The sequence below is a fragment of the Cygnus olor genome, chromosome 12, assembly GCF_009769625.2.
Source record: "Cygnus olor isolate bCygOlo1 chromosome 12, bCygOlo1.pri.v2, whole genome shotgun sequence".
Lineage (NCBI taxonomy): Eukaryota > Metazoa > Chordata > Aves > Anseriformes > Anatidae > Cygnus > Cygnus olor.
This window is the reverse complement of record NC_049180.1, coordinates 18,005,587-18,011,541: the sequence shown is the minus strand read 5'-3', so window position 1 is coordinate 18,011,541 and position 5,955 is coordinate 18,005,587.

The window sequence follows — 5,955 nt, the reverse complement described above, 5'->3', positions numbered from 1 at the left end:
ATTTAGATTCTACGGCATGGAAACCCATTTGAAAAGGTGGAGAAATTTGCATAGGCTCCTGGCTGGTTATAGTTCCAGTAAGGGTGGGCTTTCTCCCGTACAGGCGCATGTCCCAGGTGGGAATATTCTTGCAGCTTGCAGTGGAATGCATGTGGGGTTGAGTGGGTTATATTGCCTGCTGGCTGTGCAATTCCTCAAATTTTGTTCTTCATAGCAATAGCCAGCTCAGATCTTCCTTGTTCTTACTAGACAGAAATGACTTTTCTCATCAGATTTGTACTCTGTGGTTGTTTGTTTATTCTCAAGTATGTGCTTATGGCTTCTGTTTGCCCTCCTATGTCATGAGTACATGTTCTTCACATACTACGCATAAAGCAGCTGACAGAGCAGTGTGGAGGTGGGCCAGGAGAAGCTATTACCTCCTAGGAGCCTTCGCCTTGGAAAGATCCTCTCTAATATTGCCTTGCCTCGTTCAGTTCACTTTTCCTACAGTTCATTCATAGCCTCCTATGTCAGCAAGTGTAATACTTCACATTCTGAATTCATGTGGCTCTTCCTTTAAAATGGCTACCTACAATACAGAAGGGAGGAGTGGTCTTTGGTACCAAGACTGCATTAGCACAGTGTTACGTTCAGGCTGCAGGATCCAGCTAAGACAGCTATGTTGTTTTGGGAATCTAAGCTAATATATTTGTACCTGATTGCACCATATAAATACCACAAGTCACTTAGGATCTCGAAAAAAAGCCAACACTCTCCTTAGTCAGAGTCCAAAAGCAGGAGTGTTCTGGACCTTGTGTTCTGGACATTGTATTCTCTACTTTTGATGTGATGGAAATGTGTATGGAAATGAGTATATTCCCAAGTATTAAGACTTAAATGAGGAGCCTGGGGAAGATCCTAGGTCTCAACAGAACCTGGAGATAAAAATAACAGCATCAAACTTTTTCTCAGGATGATTTTTGGCCCTCTATCTCTAAATGATAAATCTGATCTTGCTTTTGCAGAAGTGCTGGATTGTGCTCAGAAGCATTTCAGCTGAAGAACAGATATCAAAATTTGAATTCTTTGACTCACCAGTGACTGCAGACTGTAATCTAAGCTCTAAATTGTGATAATCATTTGGGAGGTGAAGCTTGGACAAAACTACCGTAATGTCTGTGGTGAACTGCAGAGGACAATGCAGAAATCCCAAAGAGCTCCAGCTGTGCTAGTTGTATAGCCAGAAGCAATTACAGCCATATTTGAGTGAGAGAAGTCAAAGTGAATTAGCCTTACTAAGCAGTGAGTTGTGTTGGTACAATCATTATTCTGTGTCAACAACACAACAGTTTGGGGAATCAGGGTAGACATCTCTGTACAGCACTGTGCTGCACCATGTTGGCATACCAACCCCAGGCAGTCCTACCTCAAAGCATCTCTGGTGCACTCTGTTCCAGAGCACACGCAGGTATGGTATGTGATGGCTAATGTCGTTGAGATTAACTGTAGTTGTGGATGACATCTATTACACCCAGAAGACTATGCTTTTGTTGATTGTGTCCTTTACAGTCTTCCCAGGCATCTTGATTCAGGCACTGATAGTATTGTAGATGTGTATCTACATACGTCTTTAATGACCAGTTCGTGTTATTCAGATATTTGCTGTTTTTCACTTTAAGTTCCTCCCATTCTTTGTGGAGGTGAAATTGAATCTACGGAGTCCAGCTGTTGATCTGTCAGTTAGCTGAATATGGACGCCCGTTTTCCTTACACAATGTAGATACTAATTCAGAAACACTTACAGACTCTGCTGCAGTCTGTAACATTCTTAATGGCATTTGATATGTCAAAAACTCAACTATTTTGTCAATTTGATTGTGTAATATGTTAATTCTCCTAAATCACATCTGTGGAACAACTGAGGGATTGTTTCTTTGTCAGTAGTGCTAAACGTGGTATAGTGTTCGGGGTTGTATGACAGCTTTCTAGACTTAGGCCAACTTTTTCTAAAATTTTTGCTGAAGAGGGCCATGATGCCTGTGTTTTAGACATTGAATATGAGGGTGATTTTTAGAAAGTCTCTTCTTAAAAATAAGCATTTGATTTACTTCTGTATTTCTACTTAGAACTAAGTCAGCTGCATCACCCTGTTTCTTGTCCCTTCCTCACCATCTCTTTTAACTCTGTTTTTTGAATATTGTTCTGTTCTGCTTTGCTAACATGTAGCTTCTTTGGGTTGAATATTGATCTTTCGTCTTTTTTTCCCCTACTATATTCCCCATCAGATATCTCTAGGTTGTTTTCTGATTTAGCTGCTCTGTGTTCTGGCTTGTGCCTTCATCAGTGCAGTATCCCTCCTGCTGGAGAAAAAAGAGAACTCAGGTGCAGGGAACACAGGAGATGCTTTATTTGGAATGGAGGATGCACAGACATCTGACTTTCCAACTTTTAAATAGAAAAAGAAGGCCTATGTTGCACCTGTTACCATCAGGATGTACCTAGACATGGCCTCTCTACAACATATACTGACTGAGCTTCAACCATCTTTTCTCTAACTGATAAAAACGCTTCCAGCTACAGTTATTTGCATGTTTGTGTTTTTTTTTTTTTTGTTTTTTTTTTTTGCTGTTCATGTCCGGTCCTCTCGCCTCTTAAATGCTGTTGATACCCCATTCCCTTGATGTCTGAGACATAAATTGACCATATTTATTATGACTTTAGAGAATTTCTTCAATTTTTGTTTTTGCTTTTCTCTGTCCTTCTGTATTTAGAGGTCTTTCTCCTCATGAAAACGAAACTAATGTGAAATTGGTCTGGAAATTTTCTTCAGATGCACCTTCTTTCTCTCACCAGGTCTGTCTCCAAGACCTTGCAGTATTCTTGTCAGCTTTGTGCTTCTTTTGTTTCTCAAATCTTTTTATCTCAAAAAAAAAAAAATCTTTAATGTTTTCTAAGATACCATTTTTGATGTTTTGCTTTGGAGTTGTAAAATTGCCTTGTTTAATATTTATAGGTTCATGAATTAATTAGTTGGGAAATGCTGTATAAGGATTAGTGCACTTATTAGGAAGAGGAGAAACACTAGATTCTGCCCTCCCAAGGATACGTTTTGTTTATGTATTTGCTACGGAGCATGCTGGTTTGAGATTGCCATCAGGTATTGTGTGTTACACGGAAACCAGCTTCTCCTGATTGAAATGAACTTAGATTTTGTATTTTATTTTTTATGCAGAATGAGTAACATTCTCATTCTCAAAGTATGCCATCTTCACTGTATCACTGATGATAGCTCTTGTTTGGCTTTTAGCCTCATCTCCACTATTGCCCACACAGAAAAGCTGTGATCTGTTTTTGAAAATGTCTGAATTTAGGGTTAGTGTACCCAATGGGGTTTGTGGCTTTGTTCTGTCTTAAGCTGTAAAACTGAGTTTCCAGTTTGTGTGAAATCCCCATAACATTGAGTTTGCAGCTTAGTAAATGCAACCAGGTTTTAACCTAATATATTTTTACTCAATCCTCCCTTTACAATAAAGTAAATATATAACAGTTCTGAATCTGCTCAGTCTCCTTCTACAGTGATTGGGGAAAGGGCTGGATTATTGTGACAATCTGTAGTTATGTAAAGCTAAGTGCTAAGAACCTGTAGTTCTGTTGATTTAGCTTGGGGTTCATGTTTTGAGTTTCTCTTGAAAATCAGAGCCATACATGTTTACTGTTGTAAGGATCTCTAGCTGGGATCCAAGCACTCTGTGGATTCTATCCCTACTTACAACATTAACATTACTTTCCTCATCTGTAAAACGGGGACAGTAAGTTTGTGTACTTGAAAGTCATGTTGTGAACATTAATGTTTGAATTTTATGCAAATGTAAACTCTTCAATTTATTTCTGAATACAAATTTAACACACAAACTCTTCTGGGCATGGTTTGTCTTTGTGTCTTTTATAAGACTGAGGACAGAGTCTTAATGAATCTTAAACAGTAGAACAAAATTCTTTCAAATCACCAAATCTGTCTTTTTGCAGATACTTTATTTTGTCTGTCCCATATTTTGCCTATCCCATTTGCCTTTGTCCTTCTAATCGGTTTTATTAGTTGCATTGACTATTAGATCAAAGGAGACTTTGATGACCATTTGTTAAATCTACAGTGCTCAAGGAAAAAGCTCTGAGTTTTCTGTGCACCCACTCATTTGCAAATTTTGAGCATACTGATCTCTAACTGTAGGATCTTCTCAGCATTATGTGGTATCTAGACTTGATTTTGGCCATTAGCTCAGGCTGAGAGCTGGCTGTGTACCATCTATTCTAGGAAGCTTCAATGCAATATCTGCTTTATTGTTTTCTTTAATGATCTGATTTTCCATAACAACACAATTTCAGTTCACTTTACAATTAGCCTTCTTTTTTTTCCCCTGAAGTTATTACCCACAAGAAATGAACATCCCTAACTTTCCCACATAAATCCCCAAAGTAAGTCATACCTAATAACTTTTAGTCCCTCACTGACAAAGTTTCAAGCAAAACAATAACTTGGCTTTGACCCTGCTCTCTTCAAAAAGGAAGTTACTTCTGAGCAGCAACATCAAAAAGAATAAATAATTGTTTTTCTTTTTGTTGTTATGATATGGATCATCTGAGCAGTTAGTGGTAAGCAAGCCGTCTTTGATTTGGTTCAGACGCCCCAGTGCTTCGTCCTCTATTTATGTCAGCATGTTCCTGTTCCCACACCAGGAAAGTAGAATCCCTTGATTAAATTCATATTTGTTTTAATCTTTCCCTGTGTCTGATCTCAAGCTCAAAGATTCTAATGAAAAAAGTAGTGTATCCTGCTGGGAAGAGTGCTGATGTCAGACTTGAGTCTGTTTGTTCTGTTCTAACCTGATAATGCTGGAAATGCTTAGAACCCAAATGCTCAACTCTAGCAGATTCTTAAGACAAAGATATTTTGATATTTCATGGAGAGTTATAAGCAGAGCTTTATGCTTGTAGAACTAAATAAAGAAAATGCACTTTAAGCAAATATTTATGAAACAGCAACTGACCTCAACAGTGAGTTTAACTAACCTGACCTCTATTTTTTAAGGCAGGATTTTCTAAGTTCAACACTAAATCAATAAGAATAGGAAATACAATTGTTTGATTGCATTTATTTTTTTTGAGCTATATTAAGAAAGACTTGGAATCACTCATTTTTTCCATTAACATTTGAACTATTAAGTGCTAAGATTCATTCTGTCTTGTGCAACAACTGACATTTTTTATTTTATTTATTTATTTATTTATTTTCTGAGGACATAAAGGCATAGACAGATGATGTCTCCTCCTAGCTGAAGTAGTTGAACATGTTACTGTCATTTTTCCCTCCCCCTGCTTCCTTCCCCATGCTTTCCCTCCAGCTGCTTCTCTGCTGGAGGTTTCTGCCCTAGAATTCGTGCAGGTGGAACAGAATGTGTGTGGTCATCATCTGTTTCAGCATAAAGGCAGCCAACTTAGCTAAATTATCTTCCTGAGTGGTTAAAGCTAAGTTGACTTACTTAAGTAGGTGAAGAGGGCATGCATGTCTAATCCTCCAGGCAGAGATGTGCTAAGAAGGTGGGATCAGTAGCATCTTAGTAAGAGCCCTTTGCAAATTGTCGTTGCAGACAGACTTGCTATGCATCATGGAAGGTGCTGTGTGTCCCCAGTTTTCAAGCTGACAGTGCTCAGCGGTTTCAAGGAGGCATTCAATACCTCAGAGAGGACATAACAAGAGACCTGAAGAATGTGTTCTTTCCTCTGAATGATTTGTACAAACAGATAAGACATAGCAGCCCTTGACAGATATGATTCTAGAAGCTTATTTGGAAATCTAGATGTGGGTTACTAAAATCCAATTATAAACATCCATTTTTCAACTCCTGTCATGCATATATTGGCAAACCCAACGGGACATGATAGTGCAAATCTGAGTTTATTGCACCTCATTGTTAA